Below are 12,534 nucleotides of genomic sequence, written 5' to 3' on the forward strand. Positions count from 1 at the left end.
ATCTTGGGGATAGCTGTCTGTGTCCTCAAATCTGATGCAAGTAGACAAACTGGGATAAAATAAAATCTATCTAAGCAGAGTAGTGCAAGTAATGTGGGTTTTAAATACTGATACACTATTAACAATATCTTCTACCATCTTGTTTAAGACTCTCCCTCCACTTCACTTCCCCAGGGTATACTGTGCATTTTTGGGTCTCACCAAGACCCTTGGTTTGAAATTGGGTGGCAGGGCCAACCTGCTATTTACCTAAGTGGTTCTGAACCTTCTCTCTCCTGGGCTTGATCTCTAATTGTATTCCTTTACCTATTAAAGCCTGTCTTTACAACCTATCCACAAATATTCGTCTACTTGCCCCTATTACTCTCTGGTTCTCTGTCAAATACAGGATGGTTTTCTCATGTTTGATTCTCAGTCCATGTACTCCTTTTCATGTTAGTTATATTTCCTATAAATCGCATCTTGGTAGACCCTAACTCCTGATCTACTCCACATGTGGTTCTTTTTTTTAAATTTAGTGTATCAAGGCCATCTATACTAAAGACTATAACCAAGCTTCTCTGCCTCATTTCTGTTATGCACTATTTTTCCATTAGTCATCTGCTTATCTTCTTCATTCTGTTTTCTGCTCCATTCATTGAGGCCTCCCTACGATAGTTCCTGGAATCCTAGTACTTTTCTCTGTCTCTCTAAAATGTCCTGCAGTATTCTCTGTAGAGTTGGATTGGTGGTTGCAAATTTCCCAAGTTCCTCTTTGTCTTGGAAGCATCTTGTTCTTTCGTTAATTTCTAGAGATGGTTTAGCAGAGTATATCAATCTGGGCTGGAGATTATTGTCTTTCAGGGTTTGGGATATTTCACTCCAAGTCTTCTTGACTTGATGGTTTGTGTTGAGAAGTCTGCTGTTATTCTGATGCACCTTCCTTTATAGATTATCTGTTTCTTGTCTCTAACAGCTTTTAGTATTCTGTTCTTATATTGAATTTCTGGGATCTAGATTATTATATGCCTGGGTGTAGCTCTGTTTTGGTTGTAGGTGGCTGGAGTTCTGTAGGCCTCATACATCTGAATATCATTTTCTTTTCCTATGTTTGGGAAGTTTTCCTTAATTATTTCTGTGAATAGCCTTTGTAGATCCTTTGTTTGTATCCCTGCTTCTTCATTCACATTCTTTATTCTCAAGTTATAGATTCTCTTGTCATCTTCTAGCCTTTGTATTATTACTGCTTGTTTCCATATTATTTTTTAAAAATTTTTCCTTTCATAATCCCACATTTAAAAACTGTCCCCCAGTTTGGATAATCTATCCTTAGTTTCTTTCAAGCAGATTTTCCATTTTTCCATAGAGTTTTTAATTTCCTGGTAATCTCTTTGAATCTGCTTCATGTATTCTATATTTTCTTTATATTCTTCATCAAATGGTTCCCTCCTTTGTTTGAGTTCCTCCATTCTTCCGTCTGTGTCTGTGTGACGGGTGCTTAGCATCTCTTTTATTAATGTTCTTACATCTTGCTTTACTTGGCTAAATATTTTCCTTTTGAACTCATCTATAAGGTCTCAAACGTATCTCTTTATGTCCACTGGTACCATGTCTGATATTGCATGTTTCCTGTTTTTATTCTCCTTTGTATTTACCTGTCCTGGGTCAATGTTCTAAGGGTTGGGACCTGGGAACTTTTTGTTGTTGCTTCTTCTTCCCATCTTTTTTATTTCTTTCAGGAGGCTTGTTTCTTTCTTTCTTGGTTACAATTCTTCTGAAGCATACTGGCTAGCTGACCCTTCCCACTGCAGTACGCTAGTGAGTTGCAATCAGGGGAAGAATATGCTGGCCCCTCCCCTCTGGATCAGTCCAGCTGCTGAGGCCTGCACTGTATTACTGTGCACCACCTCCCCTCCAGGTCAGTCAAACTTCTGAAGTCTTCACTGCATTAACGTTCACTGCCACTGTAGGGAACTGATTTTGGATAACTTATTGGGTCTCAGCCAGGTCACGTGACCCAGACCTAGCTCACCTCACCAATCTCATTTTGGAAGGGAACAACTGACTGAAGTCACTACTGCCCCTTGGACTGGCCAGTCCTGCCTGGTCCCAGAATGTTATGCGCCAGAGCCCCTCTTTCTGTGGAATAACTCCACTACTATCACTTACCACAAGTCAATGCAGGCTCCCTATCAGCTCAGCTCTCCATTTGGCTGGCTGACCTTCTTCAGTGTGACTGCCCCTCCAGTGAGTTAAAGCGGTGGGACCTTGGATGGCTTGGCAAGTCGCCTTCAGGAGTGGGAGTGTTGAACATTTAGCTGTTCCAATAATAGCACCAGGACTATATATTTGACTGGGTTTTGTTACTTTAGTTTCTTCTTGGGATGAGAGAATTCATCTTCCTCTGTTCAGGGATCCCCGTATTATGTTAAATTATGTATTATGTTGAATTCTAAGTTGACTATCTCAGGGAGCCTCTGTAGCCAGCTGTTATCTAACCACCATTTTTGTTGGAATCCCAATTAATTTATTAATTACTCTGTGAGCTCTCTTAGTTCTAGAGAGTGTTGTTTAAATTCCGGTTATACATTTTTGTCATTTATTTTGTTGTTGATTTCAATTTCATAGCACTATGGATAAATAATATACATTGGAAGATTTCAGTTTCCTTGCCTTAAACAAGTCCTATGGGCTAGTATATGGTCTGTTTTAGAGACTGTCACATGTGGACCCAAGAAAAATATATATTCTAATGGTATACACTCTGTATACTTTTTATGTCCATTTATTCACAGGTTTGGGTTAGTTCTGATATTTCTTTCTTGATTTTTTTTTCTGTCCAATTGAGCTGTCTGTTTGTGACAATGGGGTATTAAGATTTCCCATTACAATTGTGTTGGTGCTTATTTGTCTTCTCTAGTCCATTAATATTTGTTTTCCATAGTTGGTGGACTAATATTTTGTGCATATGTATTTGCAGTTTTTAATCTTCTCTTCCTGGAGTTTTTTCTTAACTTGTATGTAGTTACCTTGTTTGTTTCTTATGATCAGTTTTTGTTAAAGTTCACATTGTATGCAGTTTAGAAGAGGTACCCTTATTTTTTTCTGGGTTGCTGTAGAATTGAGTATTGCTTTCCATCATTTGGCTTTTAAGCTATGAATTTCTCTTTGAGATAGAAGCATTTCTTATATGCATTATTACATGCAACAAGATTCTTGTTGAATCTTTCTTTTTAGTTCATTCTTCCTGTCTTTTTCTCTTTCTTGATGAATTGGGACCATTCACATTGATGGTTATAACTCATGTGTTTGCCGATCCTTCTCATGCTTTACTGTTGTTGGTACCCTGTCTTTCCCCACAGTTTAATTGCATCCTATGTGTATCAGTCATTGAGCTACCAACATAATGAAAGTTGTACAAATGTATAAGGAAGTACAAGACTGGCTTACGATATTCAGCCAAGTGGTTGGATGAGGAACAACTGACAAGGTGTCTACACTGGGACTGACACTTTCAGTTCAAGCTCTGGAGTTCACTACAGTGTTCCATGCAACTCTAAATCAGGAAACCAATGAGTCTGAGACAGAAGGCTGAAGAATCTATTATGGAAAGCAAAAAGTCTTTGAAAAGGCTGAAGAATCTGAGGCAAGAGCCAAAGAGAGTACACTATCAGCTAGGGCATTACTGTCAAGATGAAGTTGGAGACTGGAACTCCTCTGTACAGAAGCAAGCCTGTCCTTCACTCTCCCTTCCAGGCAACAAGCTGAGGGAGTGTCCTCAACACCCTGAGGTATAGAATTGCTAAGCCAACTTAATTAAGCCTCTAAGTCTATCAAGTTGACTCAATTAACCATTACATCCTGCCTGGTATCGTCTTTCCATTGGTGCTCTTGGATTTATGGCCATTGTTTTGTGTTTCTAAAATATCTTTCTGACCTTTTTCTGGAACCAGGAACCAGAAAACTCAGCTGGCAACAGGGTTAAGTCTGCTACCCATCCAGAGCCCAGGAAACTGTGTTAAGTTCATCACTCCCAGAGCTCAAGGGCCCACCCCACTAGGCTACACTCCCCTGTCAGGTTTCAGGCTTGCCCAGGACAAGCCCAGTGACCTGCTCTGGAACTGGGAACCTGGAAACTCAGCTGGCAGCTGGGGTGAGTCTGCTCCCCAGTCAGAGCCTGGAGACTGTGTTAAGATCATCATTCTCAGAGCTCAAGTGCACACCCAGAGGCCTGCCACAGTAGGCTGCACTTGCTTGGCAGGTTTCAGGCCTGCCAAGAATACACCCAGGGACCTTCTCTGGAACCAGTAACTGGGAAATTCTGCTGGTGGCTGGGGTGAGTCTGTGTGCCATCCCAAATCTGGGACATTGTATTAAGATCATTGCTCCCAGAGCTCAAGGGCCAGCCCAGAGCCCAGCCCACACTAGACTAGTCTTGGGAGGTTTTAAAGCCTGAGTAGATTACCTCCAGTGAACTTTTTCAACTATGGGAGTTGAGAGCAGGTGAAGTGAGTTCCAGGGCATTGGTCTTCGTCTGGGGAGAGCTTTAGCCCATCATCTGCAAGGGCTATGTGCCTGGCCAGCTATCTGGAACACTGAAGGTAGCATGGGAAGGCCTGAGGGCCTGACTGGACTATGCTCAGCAACCTACATGCAGTCCCAGGAGCCTAGGGAATAGGAGGCAATTTCCAACACATCAGGGGGAAGCTTAAGAAAAACACTTGAAACACAGAAATATAGGAAAATGACAAAATGAAAGACCAAAATGCAATCTCAAACCAACAGACCATCCCAAGAAAGCCTAGGAGGTACGTACATAAAAGAAAATGTAGGCCATATACCTGAAATACCTGTAATAATAGCAACTGAAAAAAGCAACTTCAGGAAGCTTTAAAGGAATTCAAACTAGAAATGATCTCCCAAGTAAAAGAAGAAATGATAAAAGCAATGAAAAAGATCCAGAACACATCTCAAGAAGACACAGTTAAAAAATTAGAGGCACAAAACAAAAAGATAGAATCCCTGGATGAACAATTTAAGAAACAAACAGAATACATGAAACAGATGCAAAGAGATATACAGGAAACCAAAATTTCCAGGGGCTGGGGAGTTAGCTCCATGGTATAAGCACCTGTCTTGCAAGCAGGCACTCAAGAGTATGATCCCTGGTACCGATTTAAAAAAAATTTCCATCAAAATTTGTCAACACCAACTCAATGAAAGTGAAGATAGAATTTCAGACCTCAAAGAGAAGATTGCAGCTAGTGAACAGGAAAGGAAAGATCTTTTTAAAAAACAAGGAATCAGAAAATAACAATTAAACAGCTTCAAGGTGATGCAAAGAAAAACAACATAAGATTAATAAGGATAAATGAAAAAATAAGGAAACAACACAAATGATATCAAAAGGGTATACACAGAAGTCATAACTGAAAATTTCCCAAACATGAGAATGGAAATGGACATTAGTATTAGTGAAGCATATAGAGCTCCAAATACCCATAACCAAAATAAAACTACACCCAGACATATAATAATCACCATCCCAGAAATCCAACTTAAGTATAGAATATAAAAACTGTCAGAGAGAGAAGACAGATCACTTATAAAGGAAAACCTATCAGAATCACAGCAGATTTCTCAGCACAAACAATAAAGTCAAGAAGAGAATGGAGTGAAGTATTTCAGATCCTAAAGGAAAATGATTTTTAACCTAGACAGATGTACCCTGAAAAACTGTCTGTCAAAATCAATGGAGAAATAAGATACCTCCATGACAAAGAACAGCTGAAGAATTTCATGAGCACGAAGCCAACCCTGAAAAAAATACTGAAAGACATTCGAGATACACACAGGAAAAAACAACTAAGTAAGGTAGACAACAAAACAGATTGAAAAGTTAAGATGCAACAGAAGAAAGATAATATGTCAACAATAAGCCAATATAAAACAGTAATAACCATCAATGTAACTGGTCTCCATTCATCAATTAAAAGAAACAGACTGCCAGAATGGATCAGCAAAAAGCATCCAATCATGTGCTGACTTCAAGAAACACATCAAACCCAAAAGGAAACTCACAGACTTAAAGTCAAAGGATGGAAAACAATACTTCATTCAACAGGAACCAAAACAATCTATGTTGTTTGCAAATAATGTGAACTTCAAACCAAGAATGATCCTAAGAGATAAAGAAGATCACTACATACTAGTTAGGGGAAAACTTAAAGAGGAAGAGATAACTATCTGAAATATATATTCACCAAATTCCAGAGCATCCAGCTATACAAAGAAAATATTAATAGAAATGAAAAATAAAATTAGCAATAACACAATTATAACAGGAGACCATAACACACCATTGACACCAAGGGGATCAACCAAACAGAAAATCAGCAAAGAAATAACAGAACTGAATCACACCTGTGAACAAATGGACATGGTAGACATATACAGAGGGTTCCATCCAACATCAGAATATACATTCTTCCCAGCAGCATATGGGACATTCTCTAAAATAGAGCATATACTAGTTCACAGAATATGTTTAAATCAATGCGAAAGAACTGAAATTATCCTATGCATGCTATCAGTAACAGTGCCATGAAACTAGAAATTAATGATGAAAGAAACTTCAAAAATCCTACAAACACATGGAAATTAAGTAAAACTCTTGAGCAATTAGTGAATGACAGAGGAATTTGAAGAACAAGTTAAAAAATACCTGCAAGCAAACAAAAATACAAATAAAACTTACTGGAATCTGCAGGATGCAATGAAAGCAGTGGAAAATTAATGCACTGAGTTCCCACATCAGGAAAACAGAACACATGCAAATACACAACCTGTTGCTACACCTCAAACATCTAGAAACAGAAGAGCAAGTCAAAGCCAAAGCCAAAATAAGGGAGGAAATTATAAAAATCAGAGCAGAAATTAATACAATAGAGACTAAGAAAACAATCAAAATATCCATGAATCAAAGATTTGGTTCTTTAAAAAGAATGAATGTAATCAATAAGCCCCTAGCCAATCTTATTAAAAAGAGGAAAGAAACAGACATATTCATGCAATAAGGAATGAAAAAGGCAAAATCACTACAGACTCTGAAAATATAGATCATCAAAATCTATTTCAAAAAACCCTACTCTCATATGTTCAATAACACAGAAGAAATGGACAGATTCCTAGAAAAATATGAAGTACCAAAGCTAGGTCAAGAAGATGTAAAACTGCTGAATAACCCAAATTCTATTAATAAAATAAAAAATGTAATTAAGTCCTTACCTAAAAAGAGCCCAGGCCCACACGATTCACTGCAGAATTCTACAAGAAATAAAAAGAAGACTTACTGCCAACACTCCTCAAACCCTTCAATGAAATTAAAAGGAAAGCATTTCTTCCTAAGGCATTCCTGGAAGCAAATATTACTTAGTACCGAAACCTGATCAAAACCCAACTAAAAAAGAGAACTACAGACCAATCTCCCTAATCAACACAGATGCAAAAATCCTCAATAAAATATTGGCAAACAGGATGCAGCAAATTATCAAAAAGATTATACACCATGACCAAGTGGGATTCATCCAGGCATGTAGGGATGGTTCAACATACATAAATCAATAAATGTAATCCACCATATCAATAAAGCCAAAAGTTAGAATCACATGATCATTTTTATAAATGCAGAAAAAGCTTTTCATGAGGTCCAACACTCATTCGTGATAAGAACCTTACAGAAAATTGGAATAGATGGTCTTTACCTCAATATAGTAAAGAGCATCAGTGAGAAGCCTACAGTCAGCATCATATTAAATGGTCAAAAATGAAGGCCTTTACCTTAAAATCAATCACAAGACAAGGATATCCCTTATCACTGCTCCTGTTTAACATAGTACTGGAAATACTAGCCAAAGCAAAAAGACAAGAGAGAAAAATAAAAGGGTTAATCACAGAAAAAGAGGAAGTTAAATTATCATTATTTGCAGATGACATGATTCTCTACATAGAAGATCCCAAAAACTCCATTGAAAGACTCTTAGATATAATAAATAAAGTCAGCAATGTAGCTGGATACAAAATCAATACTCAAAAATCAATAGCATTTCTATACACTACCAACAAAGTCATTAAGAAAAAAAATAAAAGAAGCCACACCCTTCACCCTATCATCCAAAAAAATCAAATACTTAGGAATTAATCTCATAAAAGTAGCAAAATATCTACACAAGGAAAATTATAACGCCCTAAAAAAGAAACTGAAGAGGATCTCAGAAAATATAAACACACCCCTTGCTCATGGATAGGAAGAATAAATATCATAAAATGGCCATTCTCCCAAAGCTGTTATACAAATTCAATGCAATCCCAATGAGAAACCATCAACATAACTCATAGATCTACAGAAATCAATCCTAAAAAATTCACCTGGAACCAGAAGAGACCTAGAATAGCAAAAGCAATTCTAAGCCACAAAGGCAAGGCAGGAGGCATCACAATCCCTGACTTGAAGTTGTAGTACAAAGCAAGTGTAATAAAATCGACATGGTACTGGAATAAAAACAGAGCCAAAGATCAGTGGAATAGATTAGAAGATACAACCACAACTACCAACACACTCAACCACCTGATCTTTGATTAATGGGCCCAACTGTATTCACTGGAAAAATGACAGTCTCTTTAATAAATGGTGCTGGAAAACCTGACTCTCCACATACCGAAAACTAAAACTGGACCCATGCCTATTACCATATACTAAACTAAAATCTAAATGGATCAAAGATCTGAATATCAAAACAGAAACACTAAATCTGTTGGAAGGCAAATTAGGCAAAAATCTTGAAGACATAAGGGTAGGTAGATAATTCATTGACAGGAATCAAACCGCAGAATCAATAGCTGGGAACACATCTTATTAAAAAGTTTCTGCCATCTATTCCAATTTTATTTAAAGTTCTTAGCATGAATGAATGTTGGACCTTATCAAAAGCCTTTTCTGCATCTATAAAAATAATCATGTGATTCTGACTTTTGGCTTTATTGATATGGTGGATTACATTTACTGATTTACATATGTTTAAACATAGCTGCATGCCTGGGAGGAATCCCACTTGGTCATGGTGTTTAATCTGCTTGATGATTTGCTGCATGCTATTTGCCAATATTTTATTGAGGATTTTTGCCTCTGTGTTGATTAGGGAGATTGGTCTGTAGTTCTCTTTTTTAGTTGGGTCTTTCTCAGGTTTCGGTACTAGAATAATATTTGCTTACAGGAATGACTTAGGAAGGATTTCTTACCTTTCAGTTTCTTTTTTTTTTATTTAAGGAGAAAAAGGGAAAAAAGCAGAAAAAGGGTACAATTTGTACAGAATTTCAGAAAAAAATAAACAGTAGGAAATCACTAGTTAATGGATTACATATTGTCATCTTAGAAATATTTGTTCAAGTTATAAGATTAAAGCATATAAAGTGTACATTCAAACAGTGAGACTGCAAACAGTTCTGTTCAATGATTTTACAAAACTCAGTAATATCATTATCTATCTTATACACTTAAATATGCATGCAGTTATATCGTTTAGAGCACTTTCTTTTCCTCTCTTTTGTACAATGACAATTACACATTTTGGGTTTTGTTGCTCCCACAGTTCTTATTACTTTTTTGGAAGAGAGTAGAACCAAATGTGACATAACAGAACAGTCAGTCAAATCAAAAGGGTGGACATAATAGATAATGTAAAAGCATAATACTAGGTGATCAACAATGGTTACCATAATACCTCCCGCTATTTCTAATAGAATTGCCTATATCAGTAGTTATAATAAAATTGAACAAAACAGTAAAGAACAAAACCAACAAAACCAAAACATTGGAGACATTACAGGTCTTCAAATGTAGATAATAGCCAACCAGTATGGGTGTCATAATGAATCCCACTATCTTCACAGCTGTTGCCTAAACTTTCGAACCTGGTACTATCAAGCAAAGCAGAATAGTGGAACATCAGTCAAAACAAGATGGTGAGAGCAATGCAGGGCTTCAAATCAAATTAATAGAATATTGAAGAGTTTGAGGTGTGTTAGCAGTAAGTCTTCTTCTTACTTCTTGTAGAATTCTGCAGTGAATCTGTCTGGGCCTGGGATCTCCTTTGTAGGTACGGTCTTAATTACATTTTCAATTTCATTAATAGAAATTGGGTTATTCAGCAGCTTTACATCTTCTTGACCTAGCTTAGTACTTCATATGTTTCTAGGAATCTGTCTATCTCTTCTGTGTTATCAAACCTTTAAGTGTAGAAGTTTTTGAAATAGATGTTGATGATCTTCTCTATTTCTATAGGGTCTGTAGTGATTTCGTCTTTTTCATTCCTTATTGTATGAATTTGAGCTTTTTCTTCCCTTCTTTTAATAAGGTTGTCTAGAGGCTTAATCGATTTTATTTATTCTTTCAAAGAACCAACTCTTTGATTAATTGATTCTTTGGATTTTTTTAGTCTCTATTGCATTTATTTCTGCTCTGATTTTTATAATTTCTTCTCTTCTTTTGGCTTTGGGTTTGAACTTCCTCTTCTTTTTCTAGATGTTTGAGTTGTAACTTCAGGTTATTTGTTTGTATGTATTCTGTTTTCGTGATGTGGAAACTCAGTGCAATATATTTTCCTCTGACGACAGCTTTCATTGCATCCCACTTATTCTGGTAAGATGTATTTGTATTTTTGTTTGCTTGTAGGTATTGTTTAATTTCTTCTATAATTTCCCCTCTAACCCACTGATTACTCAAGAGTTTGTTATTCAGTTTCCATCTGTGGGATTTTTGAAGTATCTTTTATTAATAATTTCTAATTTCATAGGGTTATGATCCAATCACATGCAAGGGATAATCAACATATTTGCATTTATTTAAATACATTCTGTGAGCTAATATATGATCCAGTTTAGAGAATGACCCATGTACCCCTGAGACAAATGTGTATTCTGACGTTGCTGGATGCAACACACTGTATACGTTTATCAAGACCATTTGTTCACAGGTGTGATTCAGTTCTGTTATTCCTTTGCTAATTTTCAGTCTGGTTGATCTATCCCTCGGTGTCAATGGTGTGTTAAGGTCTCCTGTTATAATTGTGTTACTGATAATTTGGTTTTTCTCTTCTGTTAATACTTGTTTTATGTAACTGTGTGCTCGGTAATTTGGTGCATATATATTTAAGATAGTTATCTCTTCCTCTTGAAGGTTTCCCCTAACCAGTATGTAGTGACCTTCTTTATCTCTTCTGATCATTGTTGGCTTAAAGTTCACATTGTCTGCAAACAAAATGGCTGTTCCCACCTTGTTTAGGTTCCTGTTGCTTGAGTTATTGTTTTCCATCCTTTGAGTTTCAGTCTGTGGGTATTCTTTTGGGTTAGATTGGTTTCTTCTAGACAGTATATGGTTGGATTTTGTTTCTTGCTCCATTCTGCCAGTCTGTTTCTTTGAATTGGTGCACTGAGACCATTTACATTAATGGTTGTAACTGTTATATGTTGGTTTATTGTTGACATGTTGTCTTTCTGCTGTTGCATCTTTATCTTTCCAGTCTATTTTGTTGTCTACCTTACTCAGCTGTTTTTTCCTGTGTGTATCTAGAAAGTCTTTCAGTATTCTTTTCAGGGTTGGCTTCGTGCTCATGAAATTATTCAGCTGTTCTTTGTCATGGAAGTATCTTATTTCTCCATCGATTTTGAAGGACAGCTTTTCAGGTTACATCAATCTAGATTAGAAATCATTTTCCCTTAGTATCTGAAATACTTCACTCCATGCTCTTCTTGACTTTATTGTTTGTGCTGAGAAATCTGCTGTGATTCTGATAGGTTTTTCCTTTATAAGTGATCTGTCTTCTCTCTATGACAGTTTTTAATATTCTATTTTATGTTGTATTTCTGGGATGGTGATTATTATATGTCTGGATGTAGTTTTATTTTGGTTATGACTATTTGGAGTTCTATATGCTTCACTGATCCTTATGTCGGTTTCTGATCTCATGTTTGGGATATTTTCAGCTTTTACATCTCTAAATACCCTTTTGATATCATTTGTGTTGTCCCCTTCTTTTTCTTTAATCCCTATCAATCTTATGTGGTTTTTATTTGCATCATCTTGCAGTTGTTTTATTGGCATTTCCTGATTCCTTGTTATTTTTAAAAGATCTTTCCTTTTCTGTTCACTAGCAGCAATCTTGTCTTTGAGGTCTGAAATTCTATCATTACTTTCATTGAGGTGGTTTTTACAGCTTTCAATGGAATTTTTGATTTCCTATGTATCTGCTTTATGTATTCTGTTTGTTTCTTATATTGCTCATCCATGGATTCTATCTTTTTGTTTAGTGTCTACAATTTTTTAACTGTGTCTTCTTTTGATACGTTCAACATCTCCTTCATTTCTTTTATCATTTCTTCTTTTTCCTGGGAGATTATTTCTAGTTCCAAATTTCTTTAAAGCTTCCTGGAGTTGCTTCTTTATTTCAGTTGCTATTATGTCTGATATTTGAGGTGTATGGCATATATTTTCTTCTGTAT

Source organism: Cavia porcellus, unplaced genomic scaffold (genome assembly GCF_034190915.1).
Source record: "Cavia porcellus strain 051 isolate PalLab524CR breed Dunkin Hartley unplaced genomic scaffold, mCavPor4.1 scaffold_17, whole genome shotgun sequence".
NCBI lineage: Eukaryota > Metazoa > Chordata > Mammalia > Rodentia > Caviidae > Cavia > Cavia porcellus.